This window comes from Ictidomys tridecemlineatus, chromosome 4 (assembly GCF_052094955.1).
Source record: "Ictidomys tridecemlineatus isolate mIctTri1 chromosome 4, mIctTri1.hap1, whole genome shotgun sequence".
NCBI lineage: Eukaryota > Metazoa > Chordata > Mammalia > Rodentia > Sciuridae > Ictidomys > Ictidomys tridecemlineatus.
This window is the reverse complement of record NC_135480.1, coordinates 9,822,413-9,845,597: the sequence shown is the minus strand read 5'-3', so window position 1 is coordinate 9,845,597 and position 23,185 is coordinate 9,822,413. Positions and strand designations below refer to the sequence as shown.

Below are 23,185 nucleotides of genomic sequence, written 5' to 3'. Positions count from 1 at the left end.
TGGATCCATTTTTTCATGAGAGCTCATCATATATGATATATGGACATATGTACATTCAAACATATAACACAAAACACAAGTGTGCACACATAATACATACAACACATAATAGTAAAGGCCTTATAACTTTTTACAGATGAAATCTCCATTGCAATGTTTAAAAACTCTATAGTCAAAAAATAGAACTGATCAGCAAAACATTAACCTAGGTCTGTATGAGCTCAAAAAACAGAATAGAACTTCATGATATGGGAAAGGGCAATAATAAAATAGGTATTGAAAAATGCATCCTGGTTCTGTCGCAGATGTAAGGATAGCCAAACTGGAGTTTGGGATATCAGCTGTTATGAATTTGAGCCAAATCATCTTCTTTTTGATCTGTAGAAATCGCTTTAGTTAATCTCTTTGGAATCCAAATTAGCTGCTATTCTCCCTGTGGAAACACACAAACAGGCCCCAGACTCCAGACAATCACTGGGTCAGGACTTTAGTTAATCTCTTCAGAATCCAAATTGGCTGCTGTTCTTCCTGTGGAAACACACAAACAGACCCTCGACTCCAGACAGTTACTGAGTCAGGACCTTTCCATTGTCCTGTTAGAATATCTTTCCAAAGTACCTTGGGCTTATGTACATTTTTTGTACACATATGCCTTTCCGCAGCACTAAGTCCTGATGAATCCAAATTTAAAAAGTTTAGAGTAAAAAGGGTTATTTTAAGTTTATCTTTGGGGAATATATACCCCTTCCCAATTCCGTCTTCTTGCTTTAATAAGTACATTTTAATAGTTTGATGAGCTCTTTCAACTATGCCATGTCCCTATGGATTGTATGGGATTTCTGTTATATGAGTAATGCCAAGTGATGAGCAAAATTGTTTAAATGAGGTAGAAGTATAACCAGGGGCTTTATCTGTTTTTAACTGTTTTGGAACACTCACAGTGGCAAAATTTTATAAGCAATGAGCTATAACATCTTTAGTTTTTTCTCCAGCATGAAGGGAGCCCATTAAAAATCCAGAAGAAGTATCAAGTGTAACATGCAAATATTTTAATTTTCCAAATTCTGGCAAGTGTGTGACGTCCATCTGCCAAATATGGTTAGTATCAATCCTCTAGGATTGATTCCAAGATTAACTTGTGGTAAAAAGGTCACACAATTTTGACATTGTTTTATTATTTGTCTAGCTTGTTCCTTAGTTATTTTAAAATGCTTTTGTAAAGTATTAGCATTGACCTGGAACCTTTTATGTAAATTTATAGCTTCTTCTAGTGTAGAGAAAATATGTATGTCATATGTAGTTTTATCTGCTAAATCATTGCCCAAACAAAGGGCTCCAGGCAATTCTGTATGTGCCCTGATATGTCCTATAAAGAATGGATCTTTTCTGTCCCAGATTAGACTTTGTATAGTGGAAAACAAAGAGAAAACAGTAGAAGAAGGGGAAATCCTACCAGCATCTTCAAGGGATACTATAGCATTAACTATATACTGACTATCGGAAAATAAATTAAATACAGAATCTTTAAACATCACAAAAGCTTGTAATACTGCATTAAGCTCTACCTTTTGAGCTGATTGTTTGGGTACTAAAAATGTAAAAGTTTGATCAGGTGTAACTATTGCTGCTGTACCATTATTTGACCCATCAGTGAATATATTTGGAGCATTCATGATAGGTGTTTTTCTTGTCATTTTTGGAAAAATTACAGGATGCGATGACCAAAAAGACAATAAAGGATTAGATGGTAAGTGGTTATCAAATGAAACATTAGATTTGCACATGATTATTGCCCAAGTATTTAACTCATTAGCTAATTCATCAATTTGATTCATAGTATATAGAGTAATAATTTTATTGGGAGAAATTCCAAACACTGCCTTTGCTGCTTTTATTCCTTTGAGTATTAATTGTCCTACAGCCTCAGGATACCTAGTAAGAATAGTGTTAGGAGAATAAGATAAATGTATCCATAATAATGGACCTTCTTGCCAAAATACTCCTGTAGGAATATTTTTTGTTGGTAGTACAATAAATAATAAAGGTAAACTTATATCAATTCTATCCAAATGCATATTTTCCATATATGTTTCAATGATTTTTAATGCCTTTCTTGCTTCAGGTGTTAACATTCGGGGTGAATTTAGATCTGATGGACCTTTTAGGATATCAAATAAAGGTCCCAACTCTCCTGTTTGTATACCTAGATAAGGCCTTATCCAATTTATGTCTCCTAATAACTTTTGAAAGTTGTTAAGTGATTTGAGTTGATCTACTCGTATTTGAATTTTTGGTGGATGGACCATGGTTGAGGATAATAGAACTCCTAAATAATTAATTGGAAAATTTAATTGTAATTTATCTATTGCTATTTCTAGATTATAATTTTTTAATAAGTTTGTAAGTGTGGCATAACATTCTAGCAATGTGTTTTTAGCCTTGTGTGCTAATAATACATCATCCATATAGTGAAATATTTGTAGTTCAGGATTTTGATTTCTAAGTGGCTGGATTACTTTGTTAACATAAATTGACACATAGTTGGGGTGTTAGCCATCCCTTGAGGGAGTACTTTCCATTCATATCTCTGATCAGGACCTTCATGATTCAGTGCAGGGATAGTAAATGCAAAACGTGGACTATCCTCAGGATGAATTGGAATTGAAAAAAAACAATCTTTAATATCTATAACTAAAACATACTAAGTTTTTGGCAAAGCAGACAACTGAGGAATCCCCGATTGAGCAGGTCCCATAATAACCATTTCATTATTAATGGCTCTTAAATCTTGCAATAATCTCCATTTACCAGATTTTTTTAAATTTTTTATTTTTTTTATTGGTTGTTCACAACATTACAAAGCTTTTGACATATCATATTTCATACATTAGATTGAAGTGGGTTATGAACTCCCAATTTTACCCCAAATGCAGATTGCAGAATCACCTTTTGATGACAAAAATTGGAGTATTATGGGGAGATATAGAAGGTTGTATATGTCCTTCTGCTAATTGTTGTTTGACCAGATCATGGGCTACTTGTATCTTTTCTTTAATCAGGGGCCACTGAGTAACCCATACTGGTCTTTCTGATTTCCAAGTAATTTTGATTGTCTCAGTGGCCCTTTCTGAAAATCCAACCCATGTCTGTCTGTTCCTTGATCTATTTGTATTGGTGCTGCTATACCTTGTTCTTGTTTTTCTAATCTTTTTCCTTTCCTAAAACCTTGTCTAGTCATAATATGGGTGCATTTTGGTTGATGTTATTTGTTAATGTCAAACCTAATTGATCTAGGACATCTCGTCCCCATAAATTTATGGGAAGATGATCCAATACATATGGCTGTATAGTTCCTTCACATCCTTCAGGATCCTTCCAATCTAATACCATTGCACTTCTATTGGGATTAGTCGCCACTCCTAGGCCTTGAAGCGTTTGAGTGGCTTGTTGTAATGGCCAATGTTTTGGCCATTCTTGACAAGAGATGATGCTAAGGTCTGCACCTGTATCCAGTAGCCCATTAAATTCATGTCCTTGAATATTTAGTTTTAGCATGGGGTGAGAATCTAAATTTAAAGAAAGCATAGCCCAATCTACACCTGTGGAACCTAATCCCTTGGAACCTCTTTCTACAGCACGACTGGAAAATTTATCATGTAGGCTTGGTATTATTAGTAACTGTGCTATTCTATCTCCTGGTGAAATTACTGATATACCCTTTGGAGAACTGGCTATAATTTTTATTTCACCTTCATAATCAGGATCAATTACCCCAGGACTTATCATAAGTACTTTTAGAGTAGAAGAGCTGCATCCTAATAATGAGCCTACTGTTCCTTTGGCAAGAGGTCCTCTCACCCTTGTGGGAATGATTTGAACTCCCATCTCTGGAGTTAGTACTGATCTGGCGGAGGTGCAGACGTCCAACCCTGCGCTCCCTCTGGTTTGTCTGATGAGGGATCTGATGGACAATGTGTCCTGGGCACTACCCTGATGGGGTTGCTGGGTTCCTCCAGTGCTCCATATATTTGTGGTTTTGGGCCCCGGAGCATAGGGCCCCCTGTCCATTTTTTGGCAATGGAGCCCGATGCCTTTCTCTATGATATTGTGGATAAACACTTGGTCCTTGTTCATTTTTGATAATGGAGTACCCTCTATGGTGGTTTGAGAACGGCATTCATTAGCCCAATGTCTCTCTCTATGGCATCGTGGGCAAATACCCGGTATTCTACTCCTTTGATACCTAGTTTTGTTAAACCCTCCTCCTATGGGGCAATTCCTTTTAAAATGTCTTGTTTGTTCACAATTGTAGCATGTTCTTGGCTTGGCATCTAAAGCCTGTTTTACTGCAGCTGCCACAATTTGCCCTTGTTAATTAATGTCTCTGGCATCTAAAGCCTATTTTACTGCAGCTGCCACGACTTGCTCTTGTTCATTAATGTCTACATAATTTAATATATGTGTTTAAATCTTCATGTTTCTATGGTCTAATGATATCTTGCACCAACAATTCGCTTGGTCATAAGCCAGTTGTTTTTGGCCTGGCAGCTAAAGCCTATTGTACTGCTGCCAAGACTTGCCCTTGTTCATTAATGTCTCTACATAATTTAATATATGTGTTTAAATCTTCGTGTCTCCATGGTCTAATGACCTCTCTGCAGCAACAATTTGCTTGGTCATAAGCCACTTGTTTTATAAATGGCATTGCTTTTTCTGTATTCCCAAAAACTCTGGTAGCTGTTTGAGTAAGCCTATCTACAAATTCAGCATAAGGTTCATTAGCTCCTTGTGTTACCTTAGATAATTGACCTTGTAAACCTTCATGTCCTTGTAAAGTCTTCCATGCCCTAACCGCCTCTATAGCAATTTGTGCATATACGCCAGGATCATATGCAATTTGTTGCTGCTGATCCTCATAAGGTCCCTTTCCTAACAACATATCTAGATTTCTCTGAGGATAGCTCCTTGTGTTACCTTAGATAATTGACCTTGTAAACCTTCATGTCCTTGTAAAGTCTTCCATGCCCTAACCGCCTCTATAGCAATTTGTGCATATACGCCAGGATCATATGCAATTTGTTGCTGCTGATCCTCATAAGGTCCCTTTCCTAACAACATATCTAGATTTCTCTGAGGATAACCAGCTGCTGCATTTCGCCTAGCCGTCTCCTTGCAAAATTCCTCATTGGCAACCTTCCATAACAGGCATTGACCTCCAGTTAGCACAGCTTTACACATATTAGCCCAATCTGCTGGCGTCATGTTCAAGTTGTTAATGGATTCGACCAAGCTTACAGTGATGGGTGCTTGAGGACCATAGGTTGTTACAGCCTCTTTTAGCTGCTTCATTGTTTTGAAATTTAAAGCATGGTAAATTCCCTGCCCTCCTACCTCAAATACAGGGCATGTTAATACTTGAGATCCTGTCTCATGATCCCAACTATTAACTGCGGGGGTTGGGAGCCTCCTAGCATATAGAGGTGGTGCTGTTGGTTGGACACTTACACCCTATGATAGAAAGGTGTTAGTAGCAGTCTCCTGTTGTAACTTTTCACCTGATGGCTTTTTCTGCTCTAAACTTCCTTCTTCTGTCTGACTAGCTTGAAAGACCTTCTCTTTTTCTTGAATCTTTTCCTATTTCTGACTAACTTGAGAGACCTTCTCTTTTACTTGAATCAATATGTCTTCTCCTTCCTCTACCTTTGTCTGAATTGAAGGCTTTGGACTAAGCAAACCAGATATGAATGTCCACAATGGCAATGTGCTAACTGGCAGAGTCCCTGGGTTGTTCTTTTCTATTCTTTTAAAATCTTCACCATGATGGTTCCATTGTGATATATCTAACAACTCCTCCTTAAAAAGCCATGGGCTACATTTTTGTATTGTATCAACATATGCCCTGACTGCTCTTGATTTTACTGGGATGCCTCCTTGCTGTAACAATTTACTTAACACTCTTTCGGTTTGTTTTTTACTAATTTCTGATCCCGTATTTCTACTATAATAGAACCCAACAAGATGACGCCAAACAAAACCGAGACAGAATGAAATAAAAATGGAACAACACAAAATTATTATAGCCTTTCTATCCTCCTGACATGTGCATCCGTCCTTTATCCCTATCTGTTCCTCAGACGTAAATAGTTTTTCCTCAGATGTGAGCGGTTTTTCTTCCGTCTCACTCATCTCCAGGGACAGGCAACTTAAAACAAAAATGAAGCAAAACAAAAGAGGAATCTTAAAATGGTACCCATACTCTTGCCCTGTCCTCAGGGGCGAGCAGTTTACTTACCCTCAGCCGCTCCCCCGTGCGAGCCACCAAATGCCGCAGTGTAGCTGGGCACAATTCAGGAGCCACTTGTCAAAAGAAATGAACTTTATTTTTAGAACCACACAGGCCAAACAAAACAGCTCCTCAGGAAAAACCCTCAGAGCCCAACTGCCACCACCAACTTCCCCCAAGCCTCTCTCACACATGCCAAGCCTCTCCCACTCCCACAATACACCTGCTCTTGAGGCCGATTGGACTTCCCTTTGAAATTGACAGTATAATCTCTGAGTGAAAAGTATGACTGATGGGAGAAGACTGGAATAGATTATGATGAGACATAAAGTCCCATATCCTCAAGCTTCGGAGAGGCTGGATGATAGAGTGATGTTTCTACACACCTTTTCTTAGCACATGTGCAGTAACTCTTGGAAAGAGGGATGTAATTTAATTCAGGTCAGTCTATAAACAAAGCAAGTGGAGGAGCTGGTCAGGAGACCTGGCAGACCTACATTCCCACCTGCAGACAGAACAACAAAACCATTTGGAGAGTGAAAACTCTCTCACCCCTCTGCTACCCCTCAGCAAGGGGGTCAAGCAAGAAGCTAGCTCAATTCAGCATACAGACTAACCTAACAAGTTTGGCAGGTTAGCTCAGTCCTGAAAACTACAAAGGGTGTGAAGTCTGTATAATAGAGATTTTCTTTTTAAAAATTTTATTGTTTTTTTTTAGTTATATATGACATTAAAATCCAGTTTGATGTAATTATGCTAGCATAGGATATATCTTATTCTATTTAGGCTTCTATTCTAGTGTATGCACCTGATGGTGGGATTCACTGTGACATTTTCATATATATACAGGGAAAATTATGTCAGGTCCATCCAATGTCTTTCCTCTTTCTATCTGCCTTGCTTTCCCTCCAATCCCCATTGTGAAATCTACTGAACCTCTATTCTTTCCCCTTCCTGTTATTTTGGGTTAGCTTCTCCATATTAGAGAAAACATTTGACCTTTGGCTTTTGGGGATTGGCTTATTTCACTTCTTATGGTCTCCAAATCCATCCATTTACTGGCAAATATCATAAAGTCATTTTTCTTTCTCACATTTGGTGGTTTCTAAAATTAAAACACTGAATACAAAATTCTCATTTCAAAAATTCAAAAGAAGCAATCCAAACACTTTTATGAAAATTATTGTCTTACCTTATTGATACACAACATAATCTCTCATACTCAACTTTGTCCTCCTTGCCAATCTTCACTTGAGACCCATTCTGCACCCATTATACTCTCCCCATTTTAACTCTTGTCTTCTATCCCTTCCTATACTTTCTTTCTTTTTTATTTTTCTTCATTTTTGTTCCATCTTCAAATTCAATTTAGTCTACAGTTATTAACATGTGATCTTTAGAGCTTGTTCTGTATTACTTGTTGCACACGTTCCTCCTGGGTTAATAGAGTTATAGAGATCATTTTTAATTGCATATATAATATGTGTTGATATATGGGTAACCCTTACGCTACCACTGTTACTTATGGCATCTTTCCTTTCAAAGAGGCATTGGAAGTTGAAATTAACATTTTGATTATGCTGACGTGATGTGTTGAAGCTAGGCTATCCACCCAGCACAGGGCTTATTATAAAGAGATAACTACACTAAAGGAATCCTATTGCCAGGGGAACCAATGTCAGGCTGGGGGAAAAACCCAGGCTGCAACGTGTCCTGCCCCAGAAATATTCAGAATCAAATTGGTAGGAAAATTGGTTTTATTCAAAGCCAGCTTTGAAGGAAGATAGAAGAAACTGATTGCTTCTTTGAACTCTTTAAAGGCCAGCAAAGATGTTAAAGGATGAGTTGAAATGGATCAGGAGTCTGAACAGGTGGGCATGACTGAATGTAGGAAGGCCATATTCAAGATTGCAGAGTGGGGCTGGGTTGTGGCTCAGTGGTACAGCACTTGCCTAGCACACGGGAGGCCCTGGGTTTGATCCTCAGCACCACATAAAAATAAGTAAGTAAAATGGAAGTATTGTGTCCAACTACAACTAAAAAATAAATATTTTTTTAAAAAGAGTGCAGAGTGTATAAGAATTGTAGAGAATGGCTTATCTAGCCCTATGTACAATTCTTGGAAATCCCCTGGGACTGACAGAAATCCCAGAGATCCCAGAGATCCCAGAGATCCCAGCAGAGATCAGCATTTATCTGGCCTTAGGTGTGTCTGATCTAATCTCTCCAAAGCAGTTACTATTATAGAGCTTGGGCCTTCCAAGGGAACTGCTTAAACATGAAGACCCCCTACCCCTTCAAACCAAATTCTTGTGATCAAGTTAGTAAGATTTCAAATATGTAAGTCAGAGTAAGCAGAATGACATTATTGAAGGGATAGGAAAAGGGGACACTCTCAAGGTAGAGAGTTGGTCCTCTGACACAGGAAAGGGACAACATGACTGTTCTGCACTCCAGTTTTATTGGGTATCCAAGAGAAGTTTCTAGAAAATCCTATCCTGGTCTATCACTTGATGATTAATGGGCAGCACATGATATCAGACTTCGAAGTTCCCACTGCCATGACAATTCCAAGTTACCTTGGCCCATGCTGACCAGTTCTGATTGGATTCTTTTTTTTAAAAAAAATATTTACTTGTTCTAATTTGTTATACGTGACAGCAAAATGATTTTCAATTCATAGTACACATATGAAGCACAATTTTCATTTCTCTGGTTTTATACAAAATAGCCTCACACCATTTGTGTTTTCAAAAATGTACCTAAGGTAATGATGCCCATCTCATTCCACAATCTTTCCTACCTCCATACCTCCCCCTTCCCCTTCTTCCCTTTGTCATATGCAAAGTTCCTTCATTCTTCCTATGCTCCCCCTGATCCTCATTATGGATCAGCATCCACTTATCAGAGAAAACATTTAGCCTTTGGTTTTCTTGGATTGGCTAAATTTACTTAGTATGATATTCTCCAATTCCATCCATTAACCTGCAAATGCCATGATTTTATTCTCTTTTAATGCTGAGTAATATTCCATTGTGTATATATGCCAGTATCTTTATCCTTTCATCTATTGAAGGGCATATAGGTTGACTCCACAATTTAGCTACTGTGAATTGTGCTACTATAAACATTGTTGTGGGTGTGTCACTGTAGTATGCTGTTTTAAAATTCTTTGTGTACATTCCAAGTTTTCTCAAAAATCTCCATACTTTCCAGATTGGTTGCATCTATTTGTAGTCTCATCAGCAATGTATGGATGTGTCTTTTCCCCCACATCCTCACCAACATTTATTGTTGCTTTTATTCTTAATAACTGTTATTATGACTGGAGTGAGATGAAATCTTAGAGTAGTTTTGATTTGCACTTCTAATTGCTAGAGGTGTTGAACATTTTTTTCATATACTTTATAGATTGATTGTATATCATCTTCTGAGAAGTATCTGTTCAATTCCAATTCTTTAGCCCATTTATTGATTGGGTTATTTGCTGCTTTGCTGTTTTTTGAGTTCTTCATATATTCTGGAGATTAGTGCTCTACCTGATGTCTATGTGGTAAAAATTTGCTCCCGTTCTGTAGGCTCTCTATTCACTTCACTGATTTTTTTGCTGAGAAGTAGCTTTTCAGTTTGAATCCATACAATTTACTGAGTCTTGTTTTTATTTCTTGTGCTTTAGGAGTCTTGCTAGGGAAGTTAGGGCCTAATCCAACATGATGAAGATTTGGGCCTATACCGGTATATACTCTAATAAGTCCAGGGTCTCTGGTCTATTTTCTAGGTCCTTGATCCACTTTGTGTTGAGTTTTGTACATGGTGAGTGATAGGGGCTCAATTTCATTTTGCTGCATATGGATTTCCAGTTTTCCCGGCATAATTTGTTAAATTATTGAGAAATACTTTCTCCAATACATGTTTTTGGTGCCTTTCACTAGTATGAGATATTGTATTTATGTGGGTTTGTCTCTGTGTCCTCTATTCTGTACCATTGGTCTACAAGTCTATTTTTATGTCAATACCATGGTTTTTTTTTATTTTTTTATTTTTTATTTTTTTACTATTGTTCTGTAGTATACTTTAAGGTCTGGTATTCTGATTCCATCTGTTTCACTCTTCTTGCTAAAGATTGTTTTATCTATTCTGGGTCTTTTATTTTTCCAGATGAATTTCATGATTTCCTTTTCTATTTCTATGAGGAATGCCATTGGGATTTTGATCAGAATTTGATTAAATCTATATAGTGTTTTGGTAGCATGGTAATTTTGACAATATTAATTCTACCTATCCTAGAACAAGGCAGATCTTTCTCTTTTATAAGGTCTTTTTTAATATCTTTCTTTAGCATTTAGTAGTTTTCATTGTAGAGTTTTTTCTTCTTTTTCATTGATTTCCAAGTGTTTGAATTTTTTCTGAGGCTATTGTAAATGGGATAGATTTCCAAGTCTCTTTCAGAGGTTTCATCTCTGATGTACAGAAATGCTTTTGATTTATGGGTATTGATACTTTGATAAATTCATTTATTAGTTGTAGAAATTTTCTGTGGAAGTTTTTGGATCCTCTAAGTATATATTCATGTCACCATACATAGTGAGTTTGAATTCTTCTTTTTACTATTTGTGTCCTTTTAATTTATTTGTATAATTTTTAAGTAGACTGGCAGACTGGATTTTTTAAAAGACTCAACAATATGCTACATTCCAGGGACTCACAGCACAAGACATTCATGGACTGAAGGTGAAAGTTTGGGAAAAAACATACATTGCTGTGTAAGGAAGCAGGCATTTCCTCACTTATATCAAATAAAGTAGACTTCAAGCCAAAGTTAATCAAAAGGGATAAAGAAGAATATTTTGTACTGATTAATGAAACCGTACACCAACAAGAGATAACAATTATAAATATATATGCCCCAAACAATGTGGTATCTACATTCATTAAACAATTTCAAGAGTCAAATAAACCATAACACAATACTACCCTGTATTCTATCAGATCATAGTGAAACATAATTAGAAATCAATTATAAAATAAAAAATAAAAAATACTCAAACACCTGGAGACTAAATAATATGCTATTGAGTGAACAATGGATTGCAGAAGACATCACAGAGGAGATTCAAAAATTATTAGAGGTAAATGAGAACACTGGTACAATATATATACATCTCTGGGACACCATGAAGGCAGTACTGAGAGGAAAGTTGATTGCATAGAGTTTATTTCTTCAAAGAAGAAAAAATCAACAAATGAATGACCTGACATTACATCTTAAAGCACTAGAAATGAAGAACAAATCAACACTAGAAGTAATAGAAGACAGGAAATATTTAAAATTAGAGCTGATATCAATAAAATTAAAACCAAAGAAATAAAAAAGTTGACAAAATAAGAAGTTGGTTCTTTAAAAAACAAATAAAATTGTTAAACACTTAGCCATGCTAAAGAAGAGAAGGAAAGAGAAAACACAAATTTCTAAAATGTGTGATGAAATAGGAAATATGATGAACACTACTGAAGTACAGAAGATAATTAGAAATTATTTTGAAACTTTGTACTCCAATAAAATAGAAAATATAAGAGACATTAAAAAAAATTTCTAGAGTCGTATGATTGACCTAAACTGAATCAGGATGATGTATACAATTTAAACAGATTAATTTTGAGCAATGAAATAGAAGATGCCATCAAAAGTCTACCAACCTAAAAAAGCCCAGGATCATACGGATTCACCACTGAGGTCTACAAGACCTTCAAAGAATAACTAATTTCAACACTCCTCAAGTTATTCCATGAAATAGAAAAAGAAGGAATACTTCTGAACTCATTCTATGAGGCCAATATTACTCTGATTCCAAAACCAGATCAAGACATCAAAGAAAGAAAACTTCAGACCAATATCTCTAATGAACATAGATGCAAAAATTCTCAATAAAATTCTTGCAAATTGAATACAAAAACATTAAAAAGATAGTGCACCATGATCAGGTAGGATTTATCCTAGGGATGCAAGTTTGGCTCAACATATGAAAATTGATAAATATAATTCATCACATCAATAAATTTAAAGATAAGAATCATGTGATCATCTCAATAGATGCAAAAAATGAGAAAATACAGCACCACTTCAAGTTCAAAACACTAGAAAACTAGGGATAATAGGAATAGCTCAACATTGTAAAAGCTACCTATACTAAATCCAAGGGAAACAACATTCTAAATGGAGAAAAATTGAAAGCATTTCCTCTTACAACTGGAACAAAATAGGGATGCCTTCTTTCACCATTTCTATTTAACATAGTCCTTGAAACACTAATTGGATACTTAATGATACATTCTTACAGATTTTAGGGTAGAAGGAACTAATCTATCTCCAGGGTTTCAGGATCTGGTGAAAAAAGTCTCCCCCTTCAAGGTAAATTGGGTTCCTCTCATTGACATAATCTTGGGGCTGCATTTCTCCTGCAGTTAACATCTTGGAAATGAAAGGTAGTTAAAACCTTGGAAATGAAAGGTAGTTAAAATCTTGGAAATGAAAGGTAATTTGCTGAGGAATGTGGCATATCCTGTCTACTAAGGCCAGATAGTGCTATAGGTAGTTGCTTCTTGGAAAAGAAAGCAAGTCAGGGTGAGCACAGTGGGCCTTTTTATAGAATATTCTCTTAACCTCAAGTTCCCACCATTTTCATTTGTCTATCTCCTGACAGTACTACCAGACAAAGCTCCAGAGTTTGGAGCAGAGATAAACTCCAACCACCAGGACTTGCCATTTAAAAGTCTATGTCATTTCCACCCTGGGAGAGCATTGACCTAATCTATCCAGACAAAATGCCACTGACAGTACTCCCTCCCAATTTGGTTCTACCTTATACTGGTGAGAAGAGAAGCTGAGAGCTATTTCAACCAGTTTTGGTTCCAGGACAATCTAGCTGGAAGCTTGGTGAGCAACACAAAAAAGGAAGTGTTTATCTATTCCTTGCTCTAAGGGGGAGAGAGTCCAGGAAGTAATGGAAAGAAGGTCAGTCTGTCATAGGCAGAGAACATCTATCCTTGTCAAATTTTGACCCTCTCCACAGAGAATATTCTTTCAAGTTTCATGAAAATGTTTCTCTCTGTGTGTGTTTATTTGCTGACAGTTTTATGAGTATACACACACATATATTTGCTTCTTTTTCCTTTTTCATGTTCATCATTTAAAAAAAATGTACATTTGTTATTTTCCTCTGTTTTATTTTTTGAGGATTAAGGTTTGTATTTGTTTTGTTCAGTCTTTCTTTTAATGTTTTGTTTCATGGTTACTCTTTTCCTTTCTTCTTCATCTTATAGCTAGATGCTCTTGCTCTATGTTATTTTTTCTCTTTTCTGTTTTTCTTTTTCACTTTTTTTTTTACCCCTCACATGCTATCTCATTTCCTTCTCTCGACTTAATGTACTGGTTATTCCAACTTTCTTCTTGTTCCATTTTATTTCTTTTTAATAAAATGTATTCTTATCACCATTTAGAACTATCTAGTTTAAATAATTTCCTGCTACTCTTACTGTTGTGTTTCTTAATAGGATGGATTTCACAGACAACACCTACTCTGTACTTTAACAGTACTTTAATACACAGAGTAAAGAAGATGAAACCCTCAATCTGATAATCAGGTCCTAAGTAGGAATGGCTGGGCACAGGGACTCAGGTGCCATTCCTTGTATTACTCCTCCTAAGAAAAAAATACAGAGAAATAACACTAAAACTGTGGACACCCCACATAAAAGGTTCTCAATATAATTTTCCCATACTTTTAAAGAATACACAGAATTGTTAAATCTAGCAAAAAACTCATGGAAGTGTAAACCACGAACCCTACTGTATTCAACACCATTGCCATCTATAGAGTATCTCACTCTCATGAGACCTATGGAAAAGTGTAATTCTGAAGCCACGACACAATGCACTCCATATAAAAGTATACAAATTATACCACTAAGAACTAGTAGGGATGCTCTTCTACAAAACTCACCTGGAAGTACATGGAACAATTAAAAACAACCTGATATTACAGAATCCTTTTTTCAGGAAAATGATGTGCCTTAAAAAGGCAAATGCATAAGAGCAGAAGAGAAATCTATTCCAATAGATGCAAAAATCCAACACAGGAATACAAGAAATACCACAAAAATAGGATAGATAACAAGACACTCTTAAAGTTAGTAACTCACCAGCAAATGATTCCAAAGATATTGAAGTGAACAAAATACTATGTAAATAATTCAAAAGGATAATTATAAAAATGATCAAGGAATTATGTAAGAACACAGAAAAATAACTGAGTGAGTGGAGTAAGGCAGTACAAGATATGAATGGCAAATTTAGCAAAGAGATAGAAATATTTAGAAAGAACCAAACCAAAATCTTGAAATGAAAGGCACCATAAATCATATAAAACATTCAGATGAAAGTCTCCCCAAAGGAGTTGACTATGTAGATGACAGAATCTCAGAGCTGGAAGAGAAACTGTGTGGCTTCAAATATTCAGATAGATTTAAGGAAAATAAAAAGGAACCATGAACAGAATATACAAGAATTCTGAGACATTAACAGAACAAATTTAAGACTTATTTGAATTGGGGAGTGTTTTGAGATGCAGGCTAATGACATGGAGAAACTCTTAAGGGAAACATTAACAGAAGAATTAAAAAATCTTGGAAATGAGTTGGAAATTCAGTTACAGGATGCATTCAGAACCCCAAGTAGACAGGATCAAAATAGAATCTCTCCACAACATGTTATAATTAAAAGGCCTAAAATATAAAGAAAGCATAGAATTTCCAAATCCTCAAGAGAAAAAAAAAATAAGATCACTTCCAATTTCTTAGCATAAAAGCTAATATCCAGAATGACTGTGAACAATGTTAACTAAAATACCGCTTCACCAAGATTGTGATATCCTAAGAAAGCTATTATTCAGAATTTTTAAAAAATAAAATCTTTCAAGATAAGCAGAAAATAATTCATAACTACCAAGAGAGAACTACAAAAATACTTAAATAGTACACACAGAAGTCAGAAAAAAACTCATGAGCTCACAAATGGACAAATCTCATTTAAAGAACAGCTAAGAAAATGAGAAGTAAAATCAAATTAAATATTAGAAAAAATGGCAAAAATTAATAAACACCTCTGTACGTTACCATTGAATGTAAGAGGTCTCAACTTTCTAAGTAAAAGACATATGTTGTCAGGATGATTTACCAGACAAGACCCATCTATATGTTGTTGGCAAGAGACTAATTTTATATGAAAAGACAGAAACATGCTTAAAGAGAAAGCATGAAAAAGTATATTCCATTCAAATTGAGCCCCCAAAGAAATCAATCTAGAAATGCTCATATCCAACAAATCAGACTTCAAACAAAAATTATCAGAAGAGAAAGAAGGTTACTTCAAACAGGTCAAATTAATCCAATAAAAGATGTAATGATAGTAAATATTTATGCCAGTGCACCTCAGTATAAAAATCAGACACTACTAGACTTCAAGAATCAGACAGACCCTAATATAAAAAAATACTGGGTGATTTTAACACACCTCTCTTTCCAATCGATAAATCTCGGACATCAACTCAACAAAGCCTCTTTAGACCTAAAAAATATTGTATAAGTAGAATGGACTTACCAGACATCAATAGAATATTTCATCCAACAACACCCAAATTAATTTTCTCCTCAAGTACTCAATGTACTTTCTATAAAATATTCCGTATTTTAGGCTACAGAGTCACTCTTAAAAATACAAAAATACCAATATAATTACTTCATCTTTTGCTGAGGGCCATTACCAAGTAGGAATGACGCATCGAAATTTCCTTGCCAAGCGTACCCCATGCTGCTTAGAGGACATTCAATGGGACATTGCATGCATGCTTTAATAAGGTGACCTTGCTCAAGGACCAAGGCGGATCCGGGTTTAGAGCTGATCAGGTTTGAGGAAGTAACCGGCTCCTTGAGTTTAAGGCGTTGCCAGTTTAAGATAATGGGTTTTAGGGAAGTTGGCGGTTGAAGATTATTGCTGGGATTAGGGTGTTCCTGCTGCTTGTTCCCGTTGAGTTCTCGTGAGATTAAAATGGGATTTGGAGATAGCCTCGTGGAGTAGGTGGATTGTGCGGGAGACGCAGAACGCGATTGCCCCTGGACCTGTGTGGAGGCGATGTGAGAGCTGGAATAAAGAATTGCTGTTTGAACCTACAAAGCTGTGTGGTGGCTCGTGATTCTGGTGCCAAGCCGAGACCTTGGCATTTGGCAATCTTTATTACATCATAGTGGAATAAAATTAGAAATAAACACCAAGAAAAGCTACAGAAAATATGAAAACACACAGATAGTAAATACTACACTGTCAAATGATAAGTGGGTCATAGAAGAAAACAAGGAGGAAATTTAAAGATTCCTAGAATGAAATGAGAATAGATATAAAGAATATCAGATTATCTGGGACAATATGAAGGGAGTTATAAGACAAAGTTTATAGCTCTAAGTGCCTAAAAAAGAACATCTGAAAGATCCCAAACAATCCAATGATGCATCACACAGTACTGGAAAAACAAGAACAAACCCATTGCTAAACCCATAGAAGAAAGAAAATACTATCAGAGCCAATCCAATAAAAAAGAAAATAAAAAGTATTGATGAGATTAATCCTTGATTCTTTGAAAAGATAAACAAAATGATAAACGCTTAGCCAAGCTTGCCAAAATAAAGAAAATAGACACCAATTAATAAAATCAGACAGAAAAAGAAGATATTACCAAAGACATCACATAAATACAGAGGATCATTAGGTACAATTTTGAAAATTTATACTCCAAGTAATTGAAAAATCTAGAAAAAATGGATGCATTTTTAGACACATATAACCTGCCACAATTGAATCAAGAGCATACATAAAACCCAAACAGATCAATAACAACTAAAATACGAGGCAGTAGGAAAAATATTGCCAACAAAGAAAAGTTTAGGACCACATGGGAATTCATATGAAATCTACTAGACTTTTTTTTTTTTAAAAAAAAGTAATGCCAAGCACCTCAAATTATTTCATAAAGTATATACAGATGAAACACTACCAAGTTTATTCTATGAAGTCAGTGTCACCCTGAAAACAAAACCAAAGAACAACACACAAATGAATGAAAATTACAGACCAATATTCCAGATAAACATAGAAACAATAATCTTCAAAACGTATTAGCAAAGTGAATTCAAGAACACATTCAGAATGTTGTACTCATGAACAAGTTGACTTCATTTCAGGAATTAAATGATGGTTTATATAGGCAAATCAATAAGTGTAATCTACTACAGAGAATCAAGGACAGTCATCTCAATAGATGAAGATCAATCTTTGACAAAATTCAGCACCCATTTATGATAAAACATTAACTAAATTATTGATAGAAGAAATTTACTTCAACACCACAAAGCCTATATATGAATAATCCAAATGCAAAGTCATACTGAATGAAGAAAAATAGAAAGCATTTTCTCTAAAATAAAGAACAAGGCAAGCATGGTCACTCCCATAACTCCTATTTGATATAGCTCTTGAAACTCTATCCAGATCAGTTAGGCAAGAGAAGGAAATAATAGGAATGCACACAGGAAAGGAAATAGTCGAATTTTCACTGTCTGAAGATTAATATAATGCTGTATTTGAAAGATTCAAAACTTCAACTGAAAACATCTAGATCTAATAAAAGAATTTAGTGAAATTGCTGGAAAATAAATCAGCATTTAGAAAATCAATAACTTTCCTAAGCACTAATAATGACTTTGTTAAAGAGATCAGGAAAACAAATCCATTTGCTATAGGCTCAAAAACAAAGGAAAATGAAAAAACAATCCTTAGAAATAGGCTGGGTGCAGTAGTGCATGTCTATAATCTCAGTGAGTTGAGTGTCTGAAATAGGTAGTCAAAGGTAATTGGTCAGCCTGGGCACCTTAGTGAGACCCTGTCTCAAAAGAAAATAAAAAATGATAGGGATAATGTTCAGTTGTAGATCGTGCCTAAGTAAAATCTCTATTATTCCCCCGACGAAAACAAACAACTAAGCAAGAACAACAACAAAACCCAATATCTGAAGAATGAATGAAACTAGATTTCTATTCTTCACCCTTCACAAAGTTCAACTCAAAATGGATCAAAGACTCTAGAATTAGACCAAAATTTAGGTGGAATGCCTTGAGGGAGGGTTTAAGCTTTGGTAGGATTCAGGTTCTTCTCTGAATGCCAATTGGTCTGGAGATTTAAAAACAGTAAGCCTCCAGGGTCCAGCAACTGCTGTTCTAAGCTGGGAGACTGTACCCCTTCATTTGTGTGTTGCAAAGAGCAAATTCTTAGTCCAGGTTGTCACCTTCAGAATCACATTTTCTTGTCTTGGGTTCAGTTTCCAAACTCAATCACTCTTTCTCTGGCCCTTCTGAATTCCTGGACAGACAGGTCTCTCCCAGCCAGTACTGCAAGCATCCAGATCAGAAGGCAAGGGGTAGAGCCAGGAGGGTTTCTACAACCAATTGTCCTCTGTGTAAATCTCTGTTCATGTGTGATTTTCTCCTGGTGACTTAAGCACGCTCTATGTTGTGTAGTATGGTTTACTGGGCCTATATTTTGGGCTAAACTCATGTTTGCAAAGAACCGTCATCTACATCTCCTACAGTTTTATTAAGGAAGTCACTGCCTGTACCTGAATGTTGCAATGTGAACCCTATAGTTTATTCTTTCAATTGCAACATTGCTGGTTTAATTCCTAGGTCTTTGATCCATTTTGAGTTGCCTTTTGTGCAGGGTGAGAGATAGAAATCTAATTTTATTCTTCTACATATGGATATCTAATTTTCCCAGCAAAATGTGTTTAAAATGTTGTCTTTTCTCCAATGTATGTTTTGACAACGTTGGCAAGAATCGGATGTATCTGCATGGATTTGTCTCTGTGTCTTCTATTCTTTTCCATTGGCCTTCATGTGTGATTTAACAATTTGGTTGGCTTGAGTTAGAGTGAAAAATCAGTACAAAGCATGAGATGTGCATTTGAATAATTTTTTCACAGTTTGTAGGTTATAACTTTTGAAACAGATACAAAGGTATGTTTTAAAATTTTCTAATTGGATATAACTTTTCTATAGACAACCAGGATCAAATTACTTCTATGTCCATTAGATGATAGAAAATAATTAAAATACAAAACAGTGAAATAAAAAAATAAAAAAAAAACAAACTCATAGGATTAATGAAACAAAGAGTTGATTTTTGGAAAAAATAAAGAATACTGATAAATCATTATCTAAACTAATTATAAAGAAAGAGGAAAGAACCATATAAAGAAAATTATTGCTACATGGGGACATATAACCACAGACATTTCTGAAATACAGAGGACCATTAAGGACTATTTTAAATACTTATTTTCCTGTAAATTGGAAAATCTAGATGGTATTGACAAATTTGTAAAAACATGTGACTTACCCAGACTTGAGCTAAAGTGTATAGAAAAGCTAAGTGGATCAATAAAAAGCAACAAGATTGAAGCAACAATAAAAACCTTTGTGACAAAGAAAATTCTGGTACTAGTTGGAGTTTTGGTTGCATTCTATAAGATCTTTAAAGAAGAAACCTTCTCAAGACTCTCTAATTTGTTTCATGAGATAAAAAACTGGGTAATATTTACAAATTTATTCCATGAAGAGAGTAACACCCTGATACCCAAACCAGATAATGACAAATCAAGGAATGAAAACTGAAGACCAACATGCTTGCTGTATCTTATAGCAGATAAAGTGGAATGAAAGCTAAAATTAATCAGAAGAGACCAAGAAGATTATTTCATACTGCTTAAGGAATCCACAGATTCAATGCCATCCCCATCACAATGCCAATGAAATTCTTCACTGAAATGGGAAACAGTTCATTTGGAATTAAATTCATTTGGAAAAATAAAAGATGTAGAATGGCCCAAAATTTTTAGCAATAAGCACAATGATGTAGGCATCACAATGTTCTTCAAATTATATTACAGAGGTATAGAAACAAGATAAGCATGGAACTGGCATAGAAATAGACATGAGGATCAATTAAGCAGAACAGAAGACACAGAGAAAAATCCACATAAATACATTCATGATCCTTGTCAATGGTGCTGAAAACATAGAGTGGAGAAGATAGTCTTTTGAAGAAATGGTGCTGGGAAAGGTGGATATTCATATGTAGAAGAATGGAATTATATCCCTACCTCTCATCCAACATAATAGTCAAGTCAAAGTAGCTCAAGGACATAGAAGTTAGTACAGAAACTCAGCAACTGTTAGAAGAAAACATTAGTTCAATATTACAACATATTGGTGCAGGTATTGATCCTACAGCATAAGAAATAAAACAAAGAACTAATAAGTGGGATGGTATGGAATTTTAAAAACAAATTGCAGAGCAAGGAAACAAGAACATGAAGAGAGATCCTACTGAATGGGAGAAAATATTTGCCAACTGTTCTTCCTACAGGGAGTTGATATTCATAATACATAAAGAACCCACAAAACCTTAAAATCAGAAAAACACATAATCAATAAATGTGCAAAACAAATTAGACATATTTCTCAAAAGAAGAAATACAAATATATAAAAAGTTTAATATCCTTAGTAATCATGGAAATGCAAATCAACACTACACTGGGATTTCATCTCACCCCAGTGAGAATGGCATTCATCAGTATACAAATAGCAATAAATGCTGATGAGAATGAGGGGGAGAGGTACACTTGTACAATGTTGGTGTAACTGTAAATTCCTACAACCACTGTGGACACCAGTATGAAGATCACTCAGAAGACTAGAAAAAGAATCACCATGTGACTCAGATATTCCACTCCTCTCTATCTATCCACAAAAACTAAAATCAGCATTTTATAGTGATACATACCCATCTTTATGGCAACATAATTCACAATACCCAAGTTATGGAACCATCCTTGATGTCCATCAACAGATAAGTGGATAAAGAAAATGTAATATATAGGGCTGGGGATGTGGCTCAAGCGGTAGTGCGCTCGCCTGGCATGCGTGCGGCCCGGGTTCGATCCTCAGCACCACATACCAACAAAGATGTTGTGTCTGCCGAGAACTAAAAAAAAAAATATATTAAAAATTCTCTCTCTCTCACTCTCTCTCCTCTCTCACTCTCTCTAAAAAAGAAAATGTAATATATATATATTACATTTATATATTATATATATTATGTATATATATAATATATATACACACACACACACACACACACACACACACATATACAAAGTGGATACAAAGTGGAGTTTTACTTGAACAAAAAATGAAATTAAGTCATTTTCTGGTAAATAGATGGATCTGAAGCACATCAACTAAGTGAAATACATCAAACTTTAGAAGATCAATGGTCAAATGTTCTCTCTCATATGCAGAAATGAGAGAGAAAAAAAATAAAAAAGGGCTATCACATGAGCCCCATAGAGTAGTGACAGGAAATGTAAATGTAATGAAAGGGGAGGTATGTACTTGGAAATAAAATCAACTAAATTATGGTATTGCCATGAAAAAAGGTACCACAATGAATCAATTTTTATATACAATTAAAACCACTAATTAAAATATAACAGAAGAGAGACCAGTGGAGGAGAGGAAAGGGATCATGGTGAGGGAGTAGGGAATGGAGAAGGGCAGATACTGGGGAATAAGATAGATAAATTATGCTGTGTGCACCTATGTATATGTCACAATGAATCCCAGTATTATATATACAGTTATAATATGTTAATAATTTTTTTAAACTAAGTTTTAGTTTGACTCTGCCACTTCCAATTTTAGGGACTTGAGAAAATTAATATTATTTCTAGAAAAATTTGTGGTAACAATCACTGTTATGCTCTCTCTCTTTAATTTAAAAAATTGAAATATATAGTGACTATGAAGATGCTTGATGAAAACTAAATGTATTCAATAAACATGAAATGACAAAACAATAAAACATTTTCCATCACATCAGGAAGCACTTGAAGATTAGATAGCCACAACTATGCCATGTAGTTTGTGTATATCTTTCAAATTAAAATGCCCAACAGAGAATTTTGGGGTGATTTTCAACTTTGGAGGTGATAATGGATGAGAGAAAGAACGTATTTCCATCCATAGCTATTTAATGAAGGAAGAGCACTGTTTATCATGTTGAAAATGAAGGCTGCCTGGACAACTTACATAATTTTTTCCACAGATCATCTTCCTTTCCTGTCTTTAGAAAGCCTAAGACAGGCTTTGATGTTCCTCCTCCCAAGAGGCTGACTCAGTGGAAGAGGCCTATTTGGTGAGAAGTGACTCTAAGAGATGATTACAGATTAAGAGAATGAGATAAATTCAGATAGACAAGAGAGTGTACCCTGTGGTGCACTCATCCATGATGTCATTCATCCTCATAACAAATCTGAAAACTGGTGACATTGCTGTTCCCATTACATAGATGAGAGTGTCCAGGCAGACTGAGCTGTTTGTGTATCAGATTCCATCAGAGTGGCAGGAGCAGAAGTGCTTCCAGTCTGCATGGGACCTTCAGTAAGCAAAAATATTTTAGGGTGCTTATTTTAGGAAAAGAACCCTTTATAAATCAGCATTTCTTTTGCCCTTACAAAGAACTTGGAGAAGGTCTGAACAGCCAAGTGTCCCTCATGCTCCAGTGCTATGGGTGCCATAGTCAAGGTGTGTCCAACCAACAAGGCTGCTAATAGGAAGGACTCCATGTATGCCATCCCAGCTGTGCAGGTGTACTGCATGCAGGCATCATTTCCCATTTGCCTAGTTATGGTACCAGGCAACAAGACAGTGTGTTTCTTGGCTTAATTGAGTAACTGGTA

General features: G+C 35.6%; 1 protein-coding gene across 12 annotated transcripts in view; it reads left to right on the top strand.

Moving 5' to 3' along the window:
- The window catches only part of LOC101956773 (organic anion transporter 7-like), a 41,583-nt gene that overhangs the window by 5,772 nt on the left and 12,626 nt on the right, over positions 1-23,185 (top strand). The gene's annotated exons all lie outside the window — the stretch shown is intronic.